We start from the raw sequence: 25,837 nt of genomic DNA on the forward strand, positions 1-25,837 counted from the left end.
TCTAACGGAGACATGACTGATGACTTGGTGCTGCTCTTCTTGCCTTGTGCATTCCTGTTTCTTGGACCTAACATCAGGATTACTCCCATATCACTTCTGATTAAATCACATATCTGCCTGATGCTCCGTTCTTCTTCCTTTCTCATGATAGCCACACTGGAAAAAAAAAACACAACTGTTGTTTTTATGGTAAAAAAAAAAAAAAAAACAGCAGCTGCACTGTAAAAAAAATGTCTGTAGATTTTAGGGTGAAAAACTGCTAAACCATGACAGTAAAAGACGTAAAATGATAAATGAGTTAATTCAGTTTCAGTAACAATGAAACACTGTAAATGTATATATCAGCCAAAACAGGATTTTTTTTTTTACATTTTTACGACACTGTATAATACACTGGCACCGTGTTTGTAGCAAAAATAGACTGAAATGTATTTACAAGCCATCATTTTAGCATTTATTTTTTGTAAAAATACTTTTTCTAACTGTTAAATGTACTAAACACCATATCTAACAGAAATATACTGTGATATTTAATGGTAGAATCTTTAATTCATGCACCATTTATAAAGTATTTTCTTGTCAATTATATGGCAGAACAGCGTTTCTTTTGGCAGAAAAACTGTCACAAAATGACAAAAAATAGATGTAAAAATGACACAAAATTATCAAAATAGACACAAATTGACCAAAAAAGATGCAACATGACAAGAAATAGATGTAAAAATGACCAAAAAATTACAGGAAAAAACGATGTAATGATGTATCAATGTATTTTTAAAAAAACAAAACTGTAAAAAATCCAGTTTTGGCTGATATATACACTTACAGTTTCATTGTTACTGAAACTAAATTAACTCATTTATCATTATACGTCTTTTACTGTCATGGTTTAGCAGTTTTTCACCCTAAAACCTAAAAGAATGTTTCCATGACTGTAGATGTAAAAATGACAAAAAACAAAACACAAAATGACAAAAATAGATGTAAAAATGACTAAAAAAAGACACAAAGTGACAAAAAAGCTAAAAATTTTTCAAAATAGACACGAATTGACCAAAGACGCAAAATGAAAAAAAAAAGATGTAAAAATGACTAAAAAAGACACAAAATGACAAAAAATAGATGTAAAAATGACCAAAAAGACAAAAAATGACCAAAGAAAACACAAAATGAAAAAAATAGATGTAAAAATGACTACAACAGACATAAAATGACCAAGAATAGACGTCAAAATGACAAAAAATAGATGTAAAAATGACACAAAACTATTGAAATAGACACAAATTGGCCAAAGAAGACGCAAAATAACATAAAGACCATTTATCATTTTACGTCTTTTACTGTCATGTTTTAGCAGCTTTTCACCCTAAAATCTAGAGACATTTTTTACAGTGCATGTCACATCCACTCATCTTTGTCGTTTAATTCACTCCAGAGCTGCAGCTTCTCTCATGTAGATCTGGTTTTGTTCCTTCAGCTTCAGCTCAACATTAAGCACATTGTCACCCTGTTTGGAGGGATTTGGTCACATCAGCAGTCGAGTTCACAATACGAGACGTTCTCCTCCTCTCTCTCTCTCCCTCTCTCTCTCTCTTTCCTCTTGTCTTCTCCCTTCTCCTTCTCCAGTCGGAGGGAAATGACGAGCCGATGTTGTGCAGTCAGACAGACACGCTCTAGTGGACGGACTTGGCTGTAATGAGTGACAACTGCATGCTAGTCAGTCCCAGCAAATCAAGAGTGAAAACAGAGAGAGCTGATGGGACCACTGGTCCTGGAAGCAGCCGTCTAATGGGCCGCACACACAAATACACACAAACACACACACACCAGCACACAACTCAGTAAGTCAGAGGGGATTAAATCCAAGGATATTGTCCTGCTCCAGCTAAAAATATCTCTCATGTTGGGAAATTAGATTTCTGTCACCACTACGTAAGACTCGGAGAAAAAGAAAATGGACCTTTAGAATAGCAGAATGTGTCGAGGCTCAAAGGAACTACACTGCAAAAACCAACTGACAAAAATGAGAAATAAATAACGAGAATGAAGCAAATACATGCTTGAAACAAGTCAAATTATCTGCCAGTACAGTAAGTAAATGTTTCTTGAAGTAAGTAAAAAATATCTAGAAACTGGAAAAACAATGATGTCTTAAAATAAATCCAAAAATACTTATTTTGAGCAATTGTGGCTTGAAAAGCCAGACTGTAGTAACATTAAAATAAGCCAGAAATACTTGAAACTAGCCCATTTTTTCTCATTTCAGTATCTGTGGGTAGATACTGGTGGTAGAAAATGCTTTTGAAATATCATTTAAACTACATGCAACTAAAACTCTCAACTGGAGCCAATATTTTAGGTTAAAACTCACCATATTCAACAGTTGAATAGATTGAAAAGCATGAAAAAGCTCACAATGTCAATCCTAAAAACAAGTATTTAAACAATGAGATAATTAAATAAGCACATAATAATAATACTAATAATTAAATAAGCATATAAAGCTATGGTCAGTAGGTAAATTATACTCAAAAATTGCTAGATATAAGAAGAAAATACTTGGTAAGCTTCTTGTTTTTTGCAGTGCATGTTGCGAAATTAGATTTCTGAGTCAGAAAAATAAAATGGACCTTTAGAATAGCAGAATGTGCCGATGCCGAGGCTCAAGGGAACTACTGTGCCTCATTAATAATTCATGTTCAGACAATCAGAGAAGGACAGGTTGTCACTTACCACATTTTTTTCGTCATGGTGTGAAAATGCAGGATACACGTTGCTGCAGGGGAGGGCAACTCCACACTTCTTTTCACTTCTATTCTTTCCCCAACTTCCTCTGTTTTCTCCCTGATGGACCATGTGACCAAACCATTCTTCAGCTCCCCGAGGCAGAGCTGGTGGCAGACACGGGTCATTAGGAACCGTCTGGACATTCTCCCCAAACAGCTCCCACTGTGGGAAAACCACCCAATATTAGGCCATGCGCCTATCATATCCTATTTCCTGCAGGCTGATGATGGCTGGCACCTCTGTTGACAGGTGGAGACTCTATGTCCCCAAATCCCCAGTCCTGACAAGATCCTGAAGCTCCTGGACACCTTGTCTCCAACAGCCCTTCAGTCGTCCCTCAGAGGCTGTCCAAAAAAGACACAAATGACTAAAAAAGACACAAATGACAATAAAAGACACAAATGACCAAAAAAGACACAAATGGCCAAAAAGAGACACAAATGACCAAAAAAGACACAAAATTACCAAAAAAGACACAAATGACCAAAAAAGACACAAAATGACCATAAAAAGATACAAAATGACCAAAAAGACACAAAATGACCATAAAAAGATACAAGATGACCAAATAAGACACAAATGACTATTAAAAGACAAAAATGACCAAAAAGATACAAAATGACCAAAAAAGACACAAAATAACCATAAAAAGATACAAAATGACCAAAAAGACACAAAATTACCAAAAAAAGACACAAAATGACCACACAATGACAAATGAAGACACAAAATGACCATAAAAAGATACAAAATGACAAAAAAAAATGATACAAAATTGCCAGAGACACAAATGACAAAAAAGACATAAAATGACCATAAAAAGATAAAAAAATGACAAAAAATGACACAAAATGATAAAAAAAAAGACACAAAATGCCCAAAAAATGACAACCTTCCCCCCACAAAATGTATTATTTCCAGCAGGCTGATGATGGCTGGCACCTCTGTTGACAGGTAGAGACTCCAGAATCCCCAGTCCTGACAAGATCCTGAAAGTCCTGGACACCTTGTCTCCAACAGCCTTCAGTCGTCCCTCAGAGGACGGCTGCTGGACGGACGGAGACAGACAGGGACCCAGTAAAGGACTTTACTGGCATTCGACTCTTAGCAGATTATTGTCTGAGCACTTTGAGACACGTGGGAACGGCAGAAAGTGAAAAACATGGAGCTCTGTGAGAATAGATCAGTCGGAAAAAATCTGACCTTATAACAATACTGGCTTTAAAAGTTCCTTCTCCTTGTTGTTACTTTTAGGGCCACATCCACATGTTCCCAATGCTATTAGCACATTAACTGTGGTCACCAGTTGTTATCAGCCTCATTCATATTATATGGGTTAACCTGCTTTAAGGTACAAAGGGCTGGTATTAGCCCATTAAAATCATTGAGTTTCATTAGGTTTCCATTGGAATTTGTTGGGTTTAAGTGCCAAAACTAGGAAGAGCTATATGGTTAAGTTTTGGAAAAAAGATCAGAATTTGGATTAAAAACCTTACATTACTTAACATGTTCTACACTGGCTTTTAATTTCACACTTTTAGAGTCGCCCAAGGTGCAAACTCCAGTCCCCCAGATAAAAGTTGTGTGTTCTAGGAGCATCCATCATCACAACCTCCCTCCTCACATGGACGTTCTGGCACTTTATCCTGTTATTACTACTTCCACTAAAGGTAATTGCCTAACAACAACCATTAATATAGCAGGCTATTAAATGTGCTGATAGGGCCCCTTCAGGCACCATCCAACCCAAATCTATGAGGCTGATGTTAGAGATTAATAAAAAATTAGCAATAATCTGCATTATGACTTTAGTAAAATGCTGCTTAGAAATGTTTTATCAAAGCATAAAACACACATCTTATATGGAGTATTGACAGAAAGGACATACTGATAATGCTTTGCACATCACCACATATTTGAGGGTAAGCAGATGAAAAACTGAAGCATTCTTTGTGCAGGCCCAGTTGGAGACAGGCACTGACCAACACTAGACAAGGTAACGGGCCCAGGTGGAGACAGGCACTGACCAACACTAGACAAGATACAGAAGAGTGCTGTTAGCTTTTTTCCAGTAACCAGAAGCTGAAGAACCAAGGGGCTAGGACTAGCCTCTAGTGCAGGGGTCTCAAACTCAAATTACCTGGGGGCCAATGGAGGCAGTATCAAAATGACCAAAAAAAGACACAAAATGACAAAAAAAAAGACACAAAATTACATTCTATAACATTTCCACTTCTTGCGGTAACAACATGGCAGATAGTAAATGGTCCGGAAGCAGCTGCCTTTCTTTTTGTTAATGTCGTTATAGAAACAAGTGAAACAAAGCTCCAGCTGGAGAAACAAAGGGACCTTCCACACACAACACGGTAAAGTGCCATTCATATAAAACTCACATGAAACTTTCATATCAAGGTGAGGGCCACAAAATATCGTCATGAGGGCCACAATTGGCCCGCGGGCCGCAAGTTTGAGACCCCTGCTCTAGAGTCTAAACCAGGTGCTGCCCCAACAGTTTTTGACCAATCAGATAGTCGTACATTCACATTATAAAACTCTGTGTAAAAGTAAGTTCGGCATCCTTTTCTGGGAGGTGGTTACAGCTAACTGCTTAGCAGCCTGTGATTTCTGAACAGAGAAGGTCCATGTACATGCTCAATCTTTCATTATTGTGTTAAATATATAGCCTAAAGGATTTTACTCTCCTCTCATCTGTTCTGTAAAAAAACGAACTCTAACACTGATAAACACTGATAACCCCCATTACAACTGCATGAAAACGTTCAAACTGGGTGCAACATTACATCTTTTTTTTCTGATTGGTATATTTGGCCTCTGTCAGGTATTGAACTGATGGTCAGTCATGTGAAACACATACCAGATTGCCAACCTTTTTTCTGCTCTGTCCTCTTGAACACCTAAACGTTTTTCTGTTGATCACTAAGGCCGTTTGATTCCAGGTGTCAGGCTACAGTGCTATTTAATAAATGATGACCTATAATGGCAGCAGTTCACACATACATTTAACCTGGCAGTAATGTTCTCACTTGTGTGGGTGCTAAAAGGCAAGAGTCCCCATTTGCACTAAATGAGTAGTGAAAAAGTCTTGCACAGTAGTGTGGTTGTGGTCTGTGGCTGCTTGGGCTGAGCTAAATGGAGAAAATAAAGTCTGTAGGGGGAAATCACTGATCTTCTACTTCTCCCTGCTGATGCCTCACACTAAATATAAAGGGGCAGGAATCCTATCAGAGAGAGGCATGTAGCGTAACAGTGTGCGATCTATGTGCCCACCAGCATAACATGGGTTTCAACTCCAATTATGATGTTCACTTCAGTCCTGGGTGTGCTCCCCTGCTGGAGGTTTCGCTTGTTTGGCGCCATAAGCTAACTGGCTCTATTACAGCCCTTATTGAAACAGATGTAAACACTGTTGCCTCAATAAACAAAGGTAGAAAAGACTAAAAGATAAGGGAAAAAAGGTTGAAAAGCCTAAAATATAAGGACAGATGGGTAGAAAAGACTAAAAGATGAGGGAAAAAAAGGTTGAAAAGACTAAAAGATAAGGAAAAAGGTAGAAAAGACTAAACGATAAGGAAAAAGAGGTAGAAAAGACTAAAAGATAAGGAAAAAAGGTAGAAAAGACTTAAGATAAGGGAAAAAGGTAGAAAAGACTAAAAATTAAGGGAAAAGAGGTTGAAAAGTGGTGGTTTTTGTGTACCCTTTGCAGATCCACGGGTGCATGATTCTTGAAGATGATTTCCTGGCGCATATTTCATAAAAAGAAAGACCAGTCTCTGTACCTGAGCAGGTATAAGCTGGCCCCTCTGTATGATGCTAGCTCCTTCTGTGGGCACTTAACCAACATTTGCATTTATTTATGCGGTGCTCGCTCACCCATCAGGCCTGTGATATCCTGCCACTATCAGCAATCTCATCTGCTGCCTCACGACTTGCTGCTTCTATTCTCACCTCAAGCCCCCTTTACTCAGACATGAGCTGAATTATGCATGATGTCCCCACTTTACACACATACAAACACAGTCCATTCAAATGATGTTATACTGTAACAGGACAGTGATGTGTGTGTGTGTGTGTGTGTGTGTGTGTGTGTGTGTGTGTGTGTGTGTGTGAATGAAATCATGTTGCCGATGACTACATTTAAAAAAAATCCCCATAATAGAATCAGTGTAGTTATAGCACCTGTGTTGAACTGAAATGGCTTTCAATGAATAGTAACTCATGGAGAGGAACATTTTGTGCATCACCATCATCATCCTCAACACTATAGTAGTTGTGAATGTCATTCCTATACGATGTAAGGGAACATAATGGGAATGAGATGCTCTGTACATCCCCTCTCACCTTATTGTTTGAAGGACTAACATTAGGCCGTTCTCGCTCATTGTTTATAGTTCTACCTACACAAAATAATGTGCTATAATTCATATATATAACCCATATAATCATGCTGCAGGAGGTGCAGCTTATTACTAAGATTGAGCTGAGAACTCGAGTATCCGGTACAGTTAATATACTTTTAAAGTCTTTAAAAAACCTATTACTATTCAATAACCTATTATAATACTTGTTTCATTGTTATGTTGTGCCATTGTTTTGTTTTTCTAGTTTCTTGTTCTGTATGATTCTTTGTTCCTTGTTCTTTTTTTAAAATGTTATATTAGGGAATCCCACTAGTCAAGCCCCAGGAGGGTTTTAGGGTATTTTTTTATTCAAATATTTGTCTTTTTGGTATTTATAATTTGTATTATTGTTGTTATCACTTTGTTCTTTTCTTTCTTTAAAAATGTGCCAAATAAATACATCTGTGTAATATGTGAAAGTATGATTAGAGTGTAACATCTTTTAAGTATATTGTTTCCAATAAATAATTAATACTGCAACTTCTGAGTATCCCATATCAGTTTTAGGCTGAAAATACAAACTGAGGGTCCAACCAGCTTCAGATACAGATAATGGTGTACACGTTCACCCCAAATTATTTAGACCAATATTGATGTTTGTTGTTACATGGTGACCTCTAGTGGCCGTAGGAATAATGACAGGATCGAAGGAGGAAGTCAAGCAGCATAGTACAAAGAGCAACACAGTCCGGGATGGATGGATGGATGGATGGATCGATTGTTGGGTGGATGGATGGATGGATGGATGGATGGATGGATGGATGGATGGATGGATGGGTGGGTGGGTGGGTGGGTGAGTGGATGGATGGATGGATGGATGGATGATGGAGGGATGGATGGATAATGGATGGATGGATGGTTAATGGATGGATGGATGGGTCAAACACATGAGACTCTTTGTTTTAAGTTATTAAGGTGTTGTTAAGTATCTCTGTCTCACTACAATAACCACATGAATAAAATTGCAAAAAAAGTTTGTGTTTTTAAAACAGCATTTCATGTTAAATAGAACAGTCATATTTTGTAAGATATCATATAAACCATTAGTAAGAGATTTTTTGTAAGACAACATACAAACCATTTTATGAGGATATATGTTAGATTAATGGATACATTTACATTCAACTTTTGTACTTGTCGAACAAACTAGAAGTGAGATTTTACCTCGAGGTGGTTTGACCTATTTTCAACAAAGAATTATTTTTTTTCATTCCCAAACACAGGAGACTGTTTGTTTTAAGTTACTAAGGTACAAAGTAGGTTTTTTTTTACCCCAACCATGATCTTTTTTCTAAATAAACCAAGTATCTCTGTCTCACTACAATATCCACATGTATAAAATTGCAACTGTTTCAAAAAGTTAAGTAAAATGTTTTTAAATTTCACATTTCACAATGTCCAATAGAACAGTCACATTTGTAACATATCATATAAACCATTGGAAATAGGTTTTGTGGAAGACAACATTTTATGAGGATATACAATTAATACATACATTTATTGTTCATTTAACTTTTGTACTTGTCGAACAAACTCGAGGAGAGATTTTACCTCGAGATGGTTTGACCTATTTTCAACAAAGAATTATTTTTTTCATTGCTAACCTTTGAGAAGCAATTAGACCAAGTAATGTACAGTAAAAAAATATTCAACAAGGCAACACTGAAGTTAATTAACTGATGAATTCTTAATTATAGAGTAGTACTTTATATAGGAAGGTATAATATACGTATACTTGTTACACTATTAAGATGTTAATTTGGAGCATTTTTGTAATTCTTTGACCACTATTTGTGGTATGTTATTCTTTCCAATTTTACAATTTTAAAGTCTGTAAATTATCCAGAATGATTGCTGATGCATGTGCCATAACAATCTAAATATAATTTGACTTCCAGAGAATGACAACAACCAACTTGGTCTGTACCGTCTGAAAGAGAGAAATGTTCCTGCGATGATGTTTACAACAAGAAAGGGAAACATTTTTTTACCTTTCCCCTTGATTTTTTGTTATTTATAGTTGTTCTTAGCGCTTCTCTTCATTAATTCAATATGAGTGTTGTGTATACAACAACATAGCCCCAAACAGTTGGCACGGCTCCACAGTAAATGTGTAACTTGGCTGGCTGCAGCGAGTCAACAGCTAAATGGCTGGAGGTAAATCCCTATTAATAGACCGCTGGAGAATGGAGACAGGGTTAATGCCAAGGTTGCAAAGATTAATATAAAAATGTGATTTGCTTCAGTTTACTGATTATCTGATGAAAGACATAATTAGTAACATCATCAACTGTAAAGGTCGATAAATGGTGTTAACCCTTTTGTTTCTTTCAATCTGACTGATAAAACTGATTATTCAGCTGACAGAACGTTATTATTCTTAATATAAAATTGAAAAAAAAAAAATCTAATTGCATTCCATCTAATTACCCCGAAAGCCCATCATGCAAGGCCTTGTCTTGAATTATTTTCTCAGTGTTGAAACACTCCAGGCTCTCTCAGACGGAGCTGTCGTGTGATAGACTTTTTTATTTTATTTATTTTTTTATCAATTTAAACAAAACACAACATAAATCAATGGACCAATGGACAAACACAGTAAAAAAAAAAAAAAAAGAACAACAACAACAAAATCACAAAACCAACCAAAATAAATAAATAAAACAACAATAATAAATAAGAATTTTAACTCATTAAATAACATTAAAACTAAACTAGACACAAACAAACATCAAACATAATTACCACATAAAACATACAGTATATCAGTAAACTTAATAAGAGTATAAGAGAAAATATAAAGGGTTAACTTAAATGCTTCCACTTCAATAAACCTTTCCCACCTTTCCAAATACCGTCCAACATCACCATTCCTATTAGCAATATAACCTTCCAAAACAAAATAACGTTTCATAAGCATCCTAAATTGATTAATGTTCAAAGAATCTGCATTGACAGCTTTAAAAATAAATATTTTCCCCAACAAGATAATTAAATTAATAATAAAACTGCTTGTCTCTGTAACATCACCAAGTATAACAGAAAAGAAAGCGCATCAAGCAAGGCCTTGTCTTCAGTTATTTCTCTAAGTGTTGAAAGACTCCAGGCTCTCTCAGACGGAGCTGTCGTGTGACAGACTGTAACATATAATCAGGACTAAACAGCGTTTTAGTTTACACTGAGGGGAACATGACTTACAGTTAGTGTAAACAGAAAAGTTCCTGCCCTCCGGTTGGACTTTAACTTTTGGTTCCTGTCACAGAACCTGCCGTGTTAACAGAGACCCACTTGAGTGTTCACATAAAGCTCTCTCACCTCTCCGTCTTTTCTCAGCCTTTATTTTTCTTTTGTGTGCTTGCAGAGAGACAAATGTAGCAGTTTCACATGTCAGTTCCACAAAAACGTTTATTTTCTTCTATTATATTTTGTTTTAATCACCTTTTGCCTCAGTTGTGTGTTTCTGTGCGAGCCGTCAAATCTGTCTTCTGTTTGACCCGAGGTTAGTGCAAAACTACCGTTCTGTTCCATTAAAACATGGGTCTCAAACTCGTGGCCCGCAGGCCAATTGTGGCCCTTGTGACGATATTTTGTGGCCCCCACCTTGATATGAAAGTTTAATGTGAGTTTTATATGAATGGCTCTTTACCGTGTTGTGTGTGGAAGGTCCCTTTAAATACTGTTTTTGGTAATTTTGTGTCTTTTTTATATAATTTTGTGTCTTTTTTAATAAGTGTGTCTTTTTCAATAATTCTGTCTCTTTTTTGGTCATTTTGTGTCTTTTTTTTTAAAATTTTGTGTCTTTTTTTGGTCATTTTGATACTGCCTCCAGCAACCCCCAGGTAATTTGAGTTTGAGACCCCTGCATTAAAAGCTCATATAAACATAATTTACAGTTGAAACAATGTCGGATTATATATATACATATACATATAATGGATGATGATGTCGCGGATGTTGCCTGTTAGTTTCGCCGTAGTCTGTACAGTTTATGTCGAGGTTTTTGTGTGTAATTATCTGCCGCTAAATGTGCTAGCATTGTTTAGCTCTGTTGCTAACGGCATCCATCTTTCTCCCGTCAGAGCTGAGAGAGAAAACCACGCTGCTCATCACACTGGATGCTGTTTTTGTTTCTTGTGCCGCTGCAGTAAAGTGCCGTGGTTTGATAACCTGGGTCTCCTGATTCTTCATTTACCAGAACACAATGCAGAGAATATACAGACCGGTTACACAAAGTCATATTTAGTTGCCCTCATATGACTCTAAACAGTCCCTCTCCTGAATTCATATATCTACAAGGCAGGACTTCATTCTTATAAAAGAGTATCATGAGAGTTGCTGTGCCTGCCGGCTGTCTTTGTTCTCTGTAATTGCTTTTGCTACCATTGGCCCAACCAGCTCTTACACTGCAAAAAAGGGCGTCTAAAAACTAAAACAGCCCTTTATAATTCACTACCAGAACTAAAATGTATATAAGCCAATTCATTAGTTGATCTTATTTGGATGAAATTTGATATTGTTTTGTATGCACTGGGCTGAAATAACCACATCACACTGCAAAAAAAGGTCTTAAAACCAGATAAAACAGTAAATCTGAGGGAAATGATCTTGCTGCATGGACAGATAATTTACCTTGACAAGATTTCTTAAATTAAGATTATTAAATCTAGAAATAAGCATGTTGAACGCTTAAAATAAGAAATTAACTCTTAAAACAAGATAAATGATCTAACACTTCTAAATCTAAAGTTTTTTTTATCTTGGTAAGAACCAAATAATCATCAGGTCACTCTGCTCGGGCCAGTTCATCACTGCTGGCAGCTTTAATTTATCTGGTTTGTAAGAGTTAATTTCATCATTGTGTCTTTTTAGTGGTCATTTTTACATCTATTTTTGGTCAGTTTGTGTCTTTTTTGGCCATTTCAAGTCTTTTTAATGGTCATTATATGTCTTTTTGGTCATTTTGTGTCTTTTTTTGTCAATTTGTGTCTTTTTTTGTCAATTTTTTGTCATTTTTGATCATTTTGTGTCTTTTTTTGTCAATTTGTGTCTTTTTTTTTTGGTCAATTTGTGTATTTTTTACATCTACAGCCATGGAAACATTCTTGATAATAACCAAAATCATTATGAATAAAACCATGGAAAATGTCTCGATATCAACAACATAAATTATGTAACACTTCCCAATCTAAAGATAATTTCCCTCAGATTTACTGTTTTATCTGTTTTTTTAACATCTTTTTATCAGTGTGCTGTTGAGTGCAGGATGTTGCTCGGCCCTGACCAAAATAAACGTCCACTCTTTCCTCTCCACAGGCCGATCCATCTCTCAGGACGCCTCTCCAACAGATGTCCAGGGATTACCCCATCCCAGTGGAAACACACAGGCTCTGTTATTTGCTTTACTCCCTCAAAAATGTCAAGTATTTTTAGACAAGACGTGGTGAAATGCTGACTGAGTGGACTGCAGCGAACATGCTTCAACACACTGGAAGTGTTCCACAGAGACAGCAGGTGAAGCTTCATCCCAGCAGGCGTCTGCTGCATCGTGGCTCCGTCTATCTGCTGCTCTGCTGTCTGTGTTGTCTGTTGCTGTCAGTCCATCTGTGATCTGAGCTCTCCGTATGTTTCTCTCCCACTCTCCCGGATATGTTATTAAGCCATATTATGACTAGAAACACAGAGTAACATCCACAGAGCTGCAGTCTGATTATTGCCATCAGCACTACATATAGCATTAAAGAGGGACCGCTAATGCTAGCTAAACACCTTCATTTCTATGATGCAAAACAAACACAGCACTTAGCATGCAGGTGACTCACAGATCTCAAAATAAAGGTGTTTCAAATACAGGCCAATACCCAGAATAAGGAGGGTCTCACTCTCTGAAACGCCCCTAATCTGAACATGAGCCTTCCTCGTGGACTTTTGTCTGGACTTTTTTTAGTCCCTGTAGAAGAGCAGGGATGTTATTCTCCCCTGAAAACAGCCTGGTTGCTGATTGGATAGATCTCTAAGCAGGATGTGACGTAGTCCACAACAACACGCAACATTTGTAAAAGCTGGTGAAGCAGTGTTGCCAACTTAGAGACTTTGTTGCTATACTTATCTACTTTAGAGACTATTTTTCAAGAAAGCGACTGGAGACAAATCCAGCAACTTTTTCTGGTGTTATTGCAGACTTTTGGAGACTCGTTCTTACTCTTCTTTACGAGTATATATGTGCTAACAGGCTAACAGTTAGCTCTGTAGCAGTACAGTGTGTATGTGCTAACAGGCTAACAGTTAGCTCTATAGCAGTACAGTGTGTATGTGCTATAAGGCTAACAGTTAGCTCTGTAGCATTACAGTGTGTATGTGCTAACAGGCTAACAGTTAGCTCTGTAGCAGTACAGGGTGTATGTGCTAACAGGCTAACAATTAGCTCTGTAGCAGTACAGTGTGTATGTGCTGCTGCTGCAGGATGTGTTCACTTAGAGATCTCTGTTTGTTTACAACAAGCACCAGACACTCTGTGCACAATTAGTGATGCCGGTTAATTCACAGTCACGATGTTTATGATCGGAGACTCTGTGAATAATTAGCCATGTTGTTTTCAGCTGCTGACGTTGTGCACAGTTAGTGACAGCAAAAACCAAACGTCACCTCCAGAGTCTCTAAATCCCTCTGGGGGCTAACTTGTAATGGAGAGGCCGTGGCCTGAGACATTAGAGAGGCCGTGGCCTGAGACTTTAGAGAGGGCGTGGCCTGAGACTTTCCCGCTGGATCCCTAAAGGAAACAGGGCTCATGTATCTGTGGCCACACTGAAGGACCATGGTGCAGGAGGTGGGTGGGGGAGCACCCTGCAACCTTTAAAGAAGCTGAAGGTCTCAATCAGCTGCATATCAGAGCGAGAGCAGCTCGTCTTACAGTCCCCGTGGATGAGCACTTTAATTACATCTCAGGAAGGTAAATATATGTCTTTAGGACTGTGTGAGGAGCTTGGCGGGGAAGCCTTGCTGCACTTTATTATCAGAGCACTTTTAATCCTCATATTCACTTACAGAGATTTAGACACAGTTAATGGCTTCTGGTGGTTCGGAGCAAGAAGCTCCCTCCTAAATATCTTGTTTTATCTTGATAATCCAGGGCTTCTCAAACTGTGGGTCAATCAGATAAATCTGCAGGGTCACAGGATGATAAAAGGTAGAAGGAAGGGAAATAGGAGACAACTGTGCAGACTTCTCCTGCCTCAGATCTTTGAAATATCCTTTCAAAGACACTATTTAACTATAAAATACTGATTATATAGGGCTAAAGCTCATGTCTATACCATAACATGTAACATCATTAAAGATGCAATGTGTTGGATGGACCTCTGCTCTTCTAAACTGATGCACCAGATGGTTTGTGACACTGAACCATCTGATGCATCATTGGAAACATTGGAGAAATACCTGGCAGGTTATAGGATAAACAATCTGTCTGTCAGGGCTGCTGAAGCCAGCGGGAGGAAGAGCGGAAACACATTTTCCATCATTAAAAAGCTTCAGTGCCACTCTTTGTTTTTCCTTAAATGCAGAAATGAAAAGAGGAAGAAGAGTCTTTGTTTAACTGCAATGTGATGATTCAGGCTAGCGTTAGCAGGCTACACTGATAAACTGGTAAACTACAACCGCTAGCTGTTTAGCGTAGCGCCAAACTTTTCATTTCACTGTAACTCAAGGAACTTTAATTTGGTAGCATTGGAACAAAGAAAACAACAGCAACGTGTCATTTGGAGCTGGGCGTGTTTTCTTCATACTGGGTTGAAACCTCATAGAGTGGGCCTCCTGTTCCCTGTGGAGTATCCCCCAGTGTTTCTGTTGTGTTTCTGTTGTGTTTCTGTTGTGTGTCTGTTGTGTGTCCCCACTATGTGCACCGATAGATTAAAGAAGGTCACCTTGGCCTGATGCTGTCACCTCTCTGCTGACCTGCTGTCTGTCATCCTACAGAGAGCAGGTCCTCAGAGACAGCTGATTATCTGACTGTGTGTGTGTGTGTGTGTGTGTGTGTGTGTGTGTGTGTGTGTTCTTGTACTTCCTACATAGTGAGGACCACAACACGTTTTTAACCAACAGAGTAAGGACATTTTTGCAAAGTGAGGACATTTCGGCCGGTCCTCACTTCTTTAAAGGTTTTTTTTTTTTTAGATTTCAGACTTTGTTTTAAGGGTTAAAGGTTACATGATAATGATAATAAACTGAAACTGTATTGTGTGGTTGCAAAACTAACTAAAATTATAGTGAAAATGTCCTTCGTTTTCATCTTTGTCAACTTTTTTCATACATAAAGAAGATTGATCAGACAAAGGAAATAAAGGCAAAATTTACTGTGACCTCTTTTAATCTCCCACCCAACAAATACCCCATTACAAAACACTAAAACTAATAAAAACTAAACTAAAACAAAAGCATTAAAAAAAAAATACTAAATGCTACCAACACTAGCAAACCCACTCTAAAAACTCATTAAAACTAACTGAGTTTGAAAATAAAAAATCACAACGAAATTAAAACTAAAACTAATGAAAAATCCAAAACTATTATAACCTTGGTAGGGAATTCACTGTTCCAATGAGGGCCCTCACAAAGATAGAAGTACAAGAATGTGTGTATGTGTGTGTGTGTGTGTAGCCTTTATTATCACACATGCTCATATAGAAGCCAGTTGAAAGGCTCACACGCTAACCGCTACCACTTCTAACTGCTACATCTCCATCGATAGACAATTACCGACTCCGGAGCAGAATTTATCTCTGTGTTTGCCTTCACCAGAGAATCATTTGCAAATTCAATTGAGTGAAACAAAAGGTTAATAGGTGTGTGGGAGGCAGAGAACATAAATAGTTTGCAAAGCAACTTGGTGGAAATGGATTCTCATGTGAGAGAGGGTTAACTAAATTTTCTCTTACGACTTAATGCGTGTCTCCGTGGCACTAATCTGTATCAATACATCAGAAAGCCAGATGGCAGCGAGTCATTGTGGAATAGAATAAGTGACAGGCAGAAGAGCTTTTAAGACAGATAGAGCAGAGGAAACACAATGAAATGCTGCTCCGTAAATAATTAAACACCTCATGACCTACACAAAAACAAGGAAAACAAAAAATCCTTATACAGTACGTGAGGAAAAGTACAATGATATCACTAAGAAACATACAAATTCACTGCAAGCTCATGGATGTATATGATTATTATTATGTTTAAAATCACTCTGCAATTCAATCACTCTGCAGTTTTTGTGTCAGGAAATTAATTTGAAATGACACGGAAGCTACAATGGATATTTTTTTAATTATCAAAAGAAGATTAAAAAATTACTTTTTTCATATTTATGGAAACAGTGTTATTTCATTCATCAGAGGGGGCAAATCTGATGAAAGTGTTTAATGTATTCTCATTTTTTGCAATATTTAACATTAAGGAGGGCCCATCGTGCTATTCAGATTTGCATTTCACCAGGAGTTTAAGCTAGTTAGCGTAGCTTTCTAGTTAGCACCGACTCCCACTCAGCATTACGATTCCGTTAGAGGGAAGAGTATCCACCATGAAAGTCTCAGGCCACGCCCTCTCTAATGTCCGCTAAATCTGCGTGTCTCCATTACAAAAAGGCTCCAGAGGGATTTAGAGACTCTGGAGGTGACATTTGCTTTTAGATCGTAGCGTAATCCGTCAGCGACAGTTTCGACTGTGATCTGTGATCACATACGTGACAGATTAACACGGGAGAACAACTATGGCCGCTGATCATAAACAAAGCAGCATGGCTAATTATGCACAGAATCTCCGCTGATCATGAACGTAGTGATGGTGAATTAACCGGCATCACTAACTGTACACAGAGTGTCTGGTGCTTGTTGTAAACAAACAGAAGAAGAGCCTCCGGCCCCCGCGGCTCGTTAAGAAGAGCATCTGGCCCCCGTGGCTCATTAAGAAGAGTAAGAATGAGTCTCCAAAAGTCTCCAATATCACCAGAAAAAGTCTCTGGATTTGTCTCCAGACGCTTTCTTGAAAAATAGTCTCTAAGGGGGTCTGAAAAGTCACTAAATATAGCAACAAAGTCACTAAGTTGCCAACACTGCTTCACCAGCTTTTACAAATGGCGCGTGTTGTTGTGGCGTCCAGTACTACATCACATCCTGCTTAGCGTTCTATCCAATCAGTAACCAGGCTCTTTTCAGGGGAGAAAAAACACCCTGCTCTTCTACAGGGACTAAAAAAGTCCAGACAAAAGACCGCTAGGACGGCTCATATTCAGATTAGGGGCGTTTCGGTGAGTGAGACCCTCCTCATTATGGGTATTGGCCTGTAGTGGAAACAGCCTTCATGGATTCATCCTTCAGGTGTTGGTGGTCCCAGAACCCCTCTGGGTGAGTTCCTTTGGCCTGGTGGTCCTTGGGTTGTTGTTGTTGAAAGAGGGTTTCTTTAAATGGTTTAAATGGTGGCTCTCTTTGTTGGAGCTTTATTCCACTCTTAGAAGTCAGCTCCTCTCTCTTTCCCTCTCACTCACTCTTACCCCCCACTGGAAACACCACAGGCTTTTCCCTCCAGTTGCTTTGAGCTGACTAATTACAATAACTACACCTGCGGGATCCATTTTTTGGTTTGACACGTTGGGTAATAGAGAGCAGCGATTAACTGCTGTGATTCATTGTTCACTTCACTGCAGTCTGGTGACACGGAGCTGGTTGGTTCTCCTTGGCCAATGTTAGCAGATTTGATTCATTCATTTACTTTTCTGCTTGGTTTTTACACTCTAGGGCTAAATTAATATACAGTAATAGGAATTTTTCGTGAATTTTCATGTTATTTTTCTTCAAAGCAGCTTTGTTGTCCCACTTCTCAACAAAAATAAGTTATGATTCAAAGTTATTTATTATCATATCCACAACAACAAGAAGCAGTCGTTAGCATGAAAATATGGACAAAGAGATGTAATAAATATGGAATATATGCACAAAGTGATGTAGTGAATATGAAATATATGCAGAAAGAGATGTAGTAAATATGAAATATATGCAGAAAGAGATGTAATAAATACGGAATATATGCAGAAAGAGATGTAATAAATACGGAATATATGCACAAAGATGTAATAAATATGGAATATATGCACAAAGAGATGTAATAAATGTGGAATATATGCACAAAGAGATGTAATAAATATGGAATATATGCACAAAGAGATGTAATAAATATGGAATATATGCACAAAAGATGTAATAAATATGGAATATATGCACAAAGAGATGTAGTAAATACGAAATATATGCAGAAAGAGATTTAATAAATACGTAATATATGCACAAAGATGTAATAAATATGGACTATATGCACAAAGAGATGTAATAAATGTGGAATATATGCACAAAGATATGTAATAAATATGGAATATATGCACAAAGAGATGTAATAAATATAGAATATATGCTCAAAGAGATGTAATAAATATGGAATATATGCTCAAAGAGATGTAATAAATATGGAATATATGCACAAAGAGATGTAATAAATGTGGAATATATGCACAAAGATATGTAATAAATATGGAATATATGCACAAAGAGATGTAATAAATACGGAATATATGCACAAAGATGTAATAAATGTGGAATATATGCACAAAGATATGTAATAAATATGGAATATATGCACAAAGAGATGTAATAAATACGGAATATATGCACAAAGATGTAATAAATATGGAATATATGCACAAAGAGATGTAATAAATATGGAATATATGCACAAAGAGATGTAATAAATACGGAATATATGCACAAAGAGATGAAATAAATATGGAATATATGCACAAAGAGATGTAATAAATGTGGAATATATGCACAAAGAGATGTAATAAATACAGAATATATGCACAAAGAGATGAAATAAATATGGAATATATGCACAAAGAGATGTAATAAATGTGGAATATATGCACAAAGAGATGTAATAAATATGGAATATATGCACAAAGAGATGTAATAAATGTGGAATATATGCACAAAGAGATGTAATAAATGTGGAATATATGCACAAAGAGATGAAATAAATATGGAATATATGCACAAAGAGATGTAATAAATGTGGAATATATGCACAAAGAGATGTAATAAATACGGAATATATGCACAAAGAGATGTAATAAATACGGAATATATGCACAAAGAGATGTAATAAATATGGAATATATGCACATAGAGATGTAATAAATGTGGAATATATGCACATAATAAATATGGAATATATGCACAAAGAGATGTAAAACCGCATGTAAAAACAGATAATGGTAAAGTAAAAAGTGTCAGTGAGGAGCTCAAGAGTTTAAAGTTCAAAAGACTCAAAGCAAGACAATCAAAGAATCTAGAAATATTCTTATTATTAATATATAATTTGACATCATCATTGGACAGCTTAAAAACCTTAAACGTTATATAAAGTTTGTCCCCAGTGACTTTGGCCAACAGGAACACTAATGTGTTCTGTGATTGTTTGTTCCAAGTAAAGAGTCGTCCAGCTGAGAAAAGAGCCAGAGGAGAGCAGGAACTCCTCCTCTTCCTCTTCTTCCTCACTAACTCATTACAACAACTTCTCTATAAAAGCCTGAAACACAAAGACAAGCGTCCCGGTGAGTGACACCTGCCAGCAGACAACAATCTCTCTGCATTCCCATTAAGGAACATTGTTCCAGGCTATAGATTCTCCTTCTGTTGTCCTTTAAAAACTAAAGAAATCAATGCTGCTTTATGGTGCATCCACACATGCTACAGGGGGCGGGGCTAGAGGGAAATCAATACAGAGACAGTAATAATACTAATAACAATGTCACTAAATTCCACGTAGAGAATAATTCCAACTGCAGTGTTTTTTGAAAAGCTTGCCCTTTTGCTTTATTGATCATAAAGCTTTCATACTCCTCTTTACGTGTCATTGACCTGCAGAATGAAAAAAAATGCTGAGCTGCTAAAACAGAGAACTGCAATGTTTGTTTTACTGCTTTAGTTACGGCGAAGAGATTTGATTAGTCGGCCCTTTGGTCATTCAGAGGTTAACCCTTTCATGCACAACATGGGTCTAAAGCAGGGGTCTCAAACTGGCGGCCCGCGGGCCAATTGTGGCCCTCGTGACGATATTTTGTGGCCCCCACCTTGACATGAAAGTTTAATGTGAGTTTTATATGAATGGCACTTTACCGTGTTGTGTGTGGAAGGTCCCTTTGATTACTTTTTTTGGGAAATTTTGTGTCTTTTTTTCAATAATTTTGTGTCTTTTTTAATAATTTTGTGTCTTTTTGGTAATTATGTGTGTTTTTTTGGTAATTCTGTGTCATTTTTAAATAATTGTGTCTTTTTAAACAATTTTGTGCCTTTTTTTGGTCATTCTGTGTCTTTTTTAAGTGATTTTGTTTTTTTTCTCTCATTTTGTGTCTTTTTGAATAATTGTGTGTCTTTTTAGTAATTTTGTGTCTTTTTTGGTAATTTTGTGTCTTTTTGGTCATTTTGTGTCTTTTTTTTGTGTAATTTTGTGTCTTTTTTTGGGTTATTTTGATAATAGATATCACCATGAAACTTTCTCAGTTTATTACTTATGTTAAGAGGAGAAAAAAATGTATTGCATGTTTTTTGTATTTTAATGTTGACATATGCAAATGAGGCCATAACTCACTTTAGAGCATGGGTCTCAAACTCTAATTACCTGGGGGCCGCTGGAGGCAATAGTCTAGTCGTAATTTCTTGAACCCAGAAATGTTGAGCACCCTAAAGTTTTATTGCAGAAATATCATCTATAGGTAAAAATAATAATAATAGATATCACCATGAAACTTTCTCAGTTGATTACTTATGTTTAGAGGAGAAAAAAATGTATTGCATGTTTTTTGTATTTTAATGTTGACATATGCAAATGAGGCCATAACTCATCAAATATGCGTTAATTTGCATACAGACAAAATCAAATCGTTTGATAAAGTCATGCTCAAAATATTTTTTCCAAGAGTAAACATGTATACTTGGGGGTCTGAGTTGAGTCTGAGTTGGTGAAAACCTTTGTGGAACCTGGTCAGGAGGCAGTGTTGACCTATGGACGGACGGATTAAGAAATGAAGTGCCCCATGCAAAATAACTATATACAGCATGCACACACACACAAACCCACAAGAACTATATACAATATGCAAAATAACTATATCCAGCATGCACAAGTACACAAATGCACGATAACTATATCCAAGAATTATATACTACATGCAAAATAACTATATACAGCATGCACACATACACAAATGCACAATAACTATATACAGCAAAAAAACAGACCTTTATACAGCATGCACACAGACACACACAACTATATACAAGAACTGCAAACAGCATGCGCACACACACATACTGTAAAATAACTATATATAGTATGCAAATGCACACACACATATTTAACAACAACCACACAATCCCAGTCAATAGCCTTCACCATCTTCTTCATTTCTTTCCTCATTCCCTTCAGTCTCATCATCTTCTTGGTCTTTATTTGTATGTATTGTGAATGGGTTGCAGCAGCGGACCTCACCCCCTTCACACTTGCAGTAGTCAGTGCAACTGAGACTTGCAGCATGGCAGCTGTTTCCTTTGCTGCAGGTCTTCAATGTGCTGCAGCTACAGCTGGTGACATCAGGTAGATTTACTGGAGCCACTGCCTGGATGGCAAGAACGGCCATGACAGCCCCTTCATTAGCAACCTCCCACCCAAACGTTGTGATGTCTCTGGCCTCTGCAGGAGGCTCTCTCTGACCTACAGCCTTCCACAAAATGACCTGAAGATGAGCATGCAGTACGTGCAGCATCAGGTTGGCATCAGTTGGAGGAAACTTTTTCAGTTTAGGAGGCTTTTTGCTGCGACTGTAGATCAGGTAGCGAGTGATATTCATCGACTTGGCCTTCTTCTGCCCATACAGTGCGACAAAGAAAGAGACCAGGAATGGTATTTCCTAGGAGTAAAGCCTCCTAAACTGAAAAAGCTTCCTCCAACTGATGCCAACCTGCTGCACATACTGCATGCTCATCTTCAGGTCATGTTGTGGAAGGCTGCAGGTCAGAGAGAGCCTCCTGCAGAGGCCAGAGACATCACAACGTTTGGGTGGGAGGTTGCTAATGAAGGGGCTGTCATGCCCGTTCTTGCCATCCAGGCAGTGGCTCCAGTATATCTACTTGAGGTCACCAGCTGTAGCTGCAGCACATTGAAGGCCTGCAGCAAAGGAAACTACAGCTGCCATGCTGCAAGTCTCAGTTGCACTGACTACTGCAAGTGTGAAGGGGGTGAGGTCCGCTGCTGCAACCCATTCACAATACATACAAATAAAGACCAAGAAGATGATGAGACTGAAGGGAATGAGGAAAGAAATGAAGAAGATGGTGAAGGCTATTGACTGGGATTGTGTGGTTGTTGTTAAATATATGTGTGTGTGCATTTGCATACTATATATAGTTATTTTACAGTATGCGTGTGCGCATGCTGTTTGCAGTTATTGTGTATAGTTATTGTATGTCTCTGTGTGCATGCTGTATAAAGTTCTGTCTTTTGCTGTATATAGTTCTTGTGGGTTTATGTGTATGTGCATGCTGTATATAGTTATTTTGCATGTAGCATATAATTCTTGTATATAGTTATTGTGCATTTGTGTACGTGTGCATGCTGGATATAGTTATTTTGCATATTGTATATAGTTCTTGTATATAGTTCTTGTGTGTGTGTGTGTGTGTGTGTGTGTGTGTGTGTGTGTGCATGCTATATATAGTTATTTTGCATGTTGTATATAATTATTGAATATAGTTATTGTGCATTTGTGTATGTGTGCATGCTGTTATATAGTTATTTTGCATGTAGTATCTTGTTTTTGTATACAGTTCTTGTGGGTTTGTGTGTATGTGCATGCTGTACATAGTCATTTTGCATGTTGTATATAATTCTTGTATATAGTTCTTGTGTGCCTGTGTGTGTGCGCATGCTGTATATAGTCATTTTGCATATAGTATATAGTTCTTGTATATAGTTCTTATGTGTGTGTGCATGCTGGATATAGTTATTTTGCATATTGTATATAGTTCTTGTGGGTTTGTGTGTGTGTGCATGCTGTATATAGTTATTTTGCATGGGGCACTTCATTTCTTAATCCGTCCGTCCATAGGTCAACACTGCCTCCTGACCAGGTTCCAAAGGTTTTCACCAACTCAGACTCAACTGAGACCCCCAAGTATACATGTTTACTCTTGGAAAAAATATTTTGAGCATGACTTTATCAAACGATCTGATTTTATCTGTATGCAAATGAGTGCATATTTGATGAGTTATGGCCTCATTTGCATATGTCAACATTAAAATACAAAAAACATGCAATACATTTTTTTCTCCTCTAAACATAAGTAATCAACTGAGAAAGTTTCATGGTGATATCTATTATTATTTTTTACCCTATTCACCTGTGGTGTCTCTACTTTATTGTCTTATTATGAGGCCTATAGATGACATTTCTGCAATAAAACTTTAGGGTACTCAACATTTCTGGGTTCAAGAAATTACGACTAGACTATTGCCTCCAGCGGCCCCCAGGTAATTAGAGTTTGAGACCCATGCTCTAAAGTGACCTGACTGAGTTTTTATATTCTATATCTTTCCAATAAATTAATTTCATCATTCATTATTCCAGGTTTTCCTCAAATAACTTGTTTTTGATCATCATACATCCTAATTTTTGTTTTCATTTCTTACTTTTTGAATAAAAACCCTTTTTGTATCACTACGCTTCTAATGCACAACATGGGTCAAAAATGTCATTATGATGTGCCTTATCATCTATTTTACTCAAAATGGGAAAACAATTTACTATTGAACATCACGCTGTATTTACATACACTGAAACCATAATGTCTTAATTGCAAAGTGGGGTCATTTTCTCATAGACTTCTATACATTTTCACCTTTTTTGCAACATAACGTCTTTTGTCATGTACTGTAGGCTAAATTGAAATTTTACAAAATGGGTCTCAAACTTGCGGCCTGCGGACCAATCGTGGCCCTCGTGACGATATTTTGTGGCCCCACCCTTGATATGAAAGTTTAATGTGAGTTTTATATGAATGGCACTTTACCGTGTTGTGTCTGGAAGGTCCCTTTAAATACTTTTTTGGTCATTTTGTGTCTTTTTTATATATTTTTTTGTCTTTTTTAATAATTGTGTCTTTTTTATGGGGTCATTTTGTGTCTTTTTTTGGTCATTTTGATACTGCCTCCAGCGGCCCCCTGCAGGTAATTTGAGTTTGAGACCCCTGGTTTACAACAACGCTACTGATTTTCTTCTGATTACAGATTTATAGGAACGATATTAAAACAGACCAAAATCTATATAATAAGTTATTTATTGCTGCATTTCTTATCTTAATGCATATAACCTTGGGTGATATCAAAGGTAGTTGTGAGCAGCTTGTGTCTCGTCCTGCAGCCTCGTGGCTTGAAGTAATCAGATTACTCACTCTCCTAATGTACAACGTTGGCCACTTACCTACTTTCCCTCCACAAGACTTTTACTCTCCAGCGCCGGAGGACATCAGCTGCTCCGTCCACACCTCCACCTGTCCATCTGTGGAGACACCAGGTGAACTTCACCAGTGATCAAGGTGAGCAACCACCTGCACTGCTACCAGTCACAGTGGGCTGAATAGACTGTAAAACAGGAAATCAAAGTGTTTCTCCAAAGTGAGAATTAAATTACAGATGCCCTGAAAAAACATAATGTTTCAAAGGCTTTATGATGAGCTGTAACACTGGCTGCTAATCCTGCAGACAGTAGATCAGACCTGGGCATTGGGCGGCCCGCGGACCACATCCGGCCCGTTGGCTGTCCTTGTCCGGCCAGGTGAGGTTACCCAGAAATTAGAAAACAATACAACCGCAGTGCTTTTATTTTGAAGGCAATTTACGTATATTTGAGTTACCCGAGTTACCTCAGTACCTTGTCAAAACACGTAATGCTTTTTGCATAAAGTTAATAAATGACTGGTTTACTACATGCTCTATATTGTTTTTGTGGTTTGAATGTATGTTTAGCAGCTGAATGACGGTCGACTCTTTAACTGATAGTTCACTAGATTTATTTAAAATCCATGAAAATAAAAATCAGACATTTCTTGGTCTCCTTGTGAATCCACCGTAAGAGCTAACAAACATTAGCATTAGCACTTGAGCTAACAAGCACTTTTACTATAGTTAAGACAACCAATATAGCCACTAATATATATGAGAAAAGAAAATAAACTTTAACAAACCTTGTTTCCTGTCAGCTACTATAGAAGCCTTTAGATACTTTATATCAACTTTATATGAATTACGATGCACTCCTTATTATTTACCGTTAGTTTTTCATTTAACCGTTCCACCTGTTGTTTCCTGTCACTACCTTTCAAAATTAAAGCACCCGTTTTACACTGGACGGCAACTTTTCAAAATAAAAGCATCACAACATTGTAAAACACCTAGAGAATTTACAAACATGAAAGAAAAATCCTATAGGAACCTTGCAGTTGTGTTCAAAATAAACGTTAAAGTGATATAGTGATTGGAGTATT

The 25,837-nt window shown here is 37.3% G+C and overlaps 1 long non-coding RNA gene across 2 annotated transcripts in view; it reads right to left on the reverse strand.

Annotated features, from left to right (window-relative positions):
- Positions 1 to 25,634, reverse strand: part of LOC131970497 (uncharacterized) — a 39,073-nt gene extending 13,439 nt beyond the window's left edge. Inside the window, exons 1-5 of one of the 2 annotated variants that reach the window (XR_009394185.1) lie at positions 25,538 to 25,634; positions 24,775 to 24,852; positions 3,730 to 3,835; positions 2,734 to 3,131; positions 643 to 1,690 (exon numbers count right to left, since the gene is read on the reverse strand). This is a non-coding gene — a long non-coding RNA (uncharacterized LOC131970497). Of the gene's footprint in view, positions 1 to 642; positions 1,691 to 2,733; positions 3,132 to 3,729; positions 3,836 to 24,774; positions 24,853 to 25,537 lie in introns of those variants that run through there. The other variant, XR_009394186.1, reaches the window with a different exon arrangement.
- Between the last annotated feature and the right edge of the window lie 203 nt (positions 25,635 to 25,837).

This window comes from Centropristis striata, chromosome 4 (assembly GCF_030273125.1).
Source record: "Centropristis striata isolate RG_2023a ecotype Rhode Island chromosome 4, C.striata_1.0, whole genome shotgun sequence".
NCBI lineage: Eukaryota > Metazoa > Chordata > Actinopteri > Perciformes > Serranidae > Centropristis > Centropristis striata.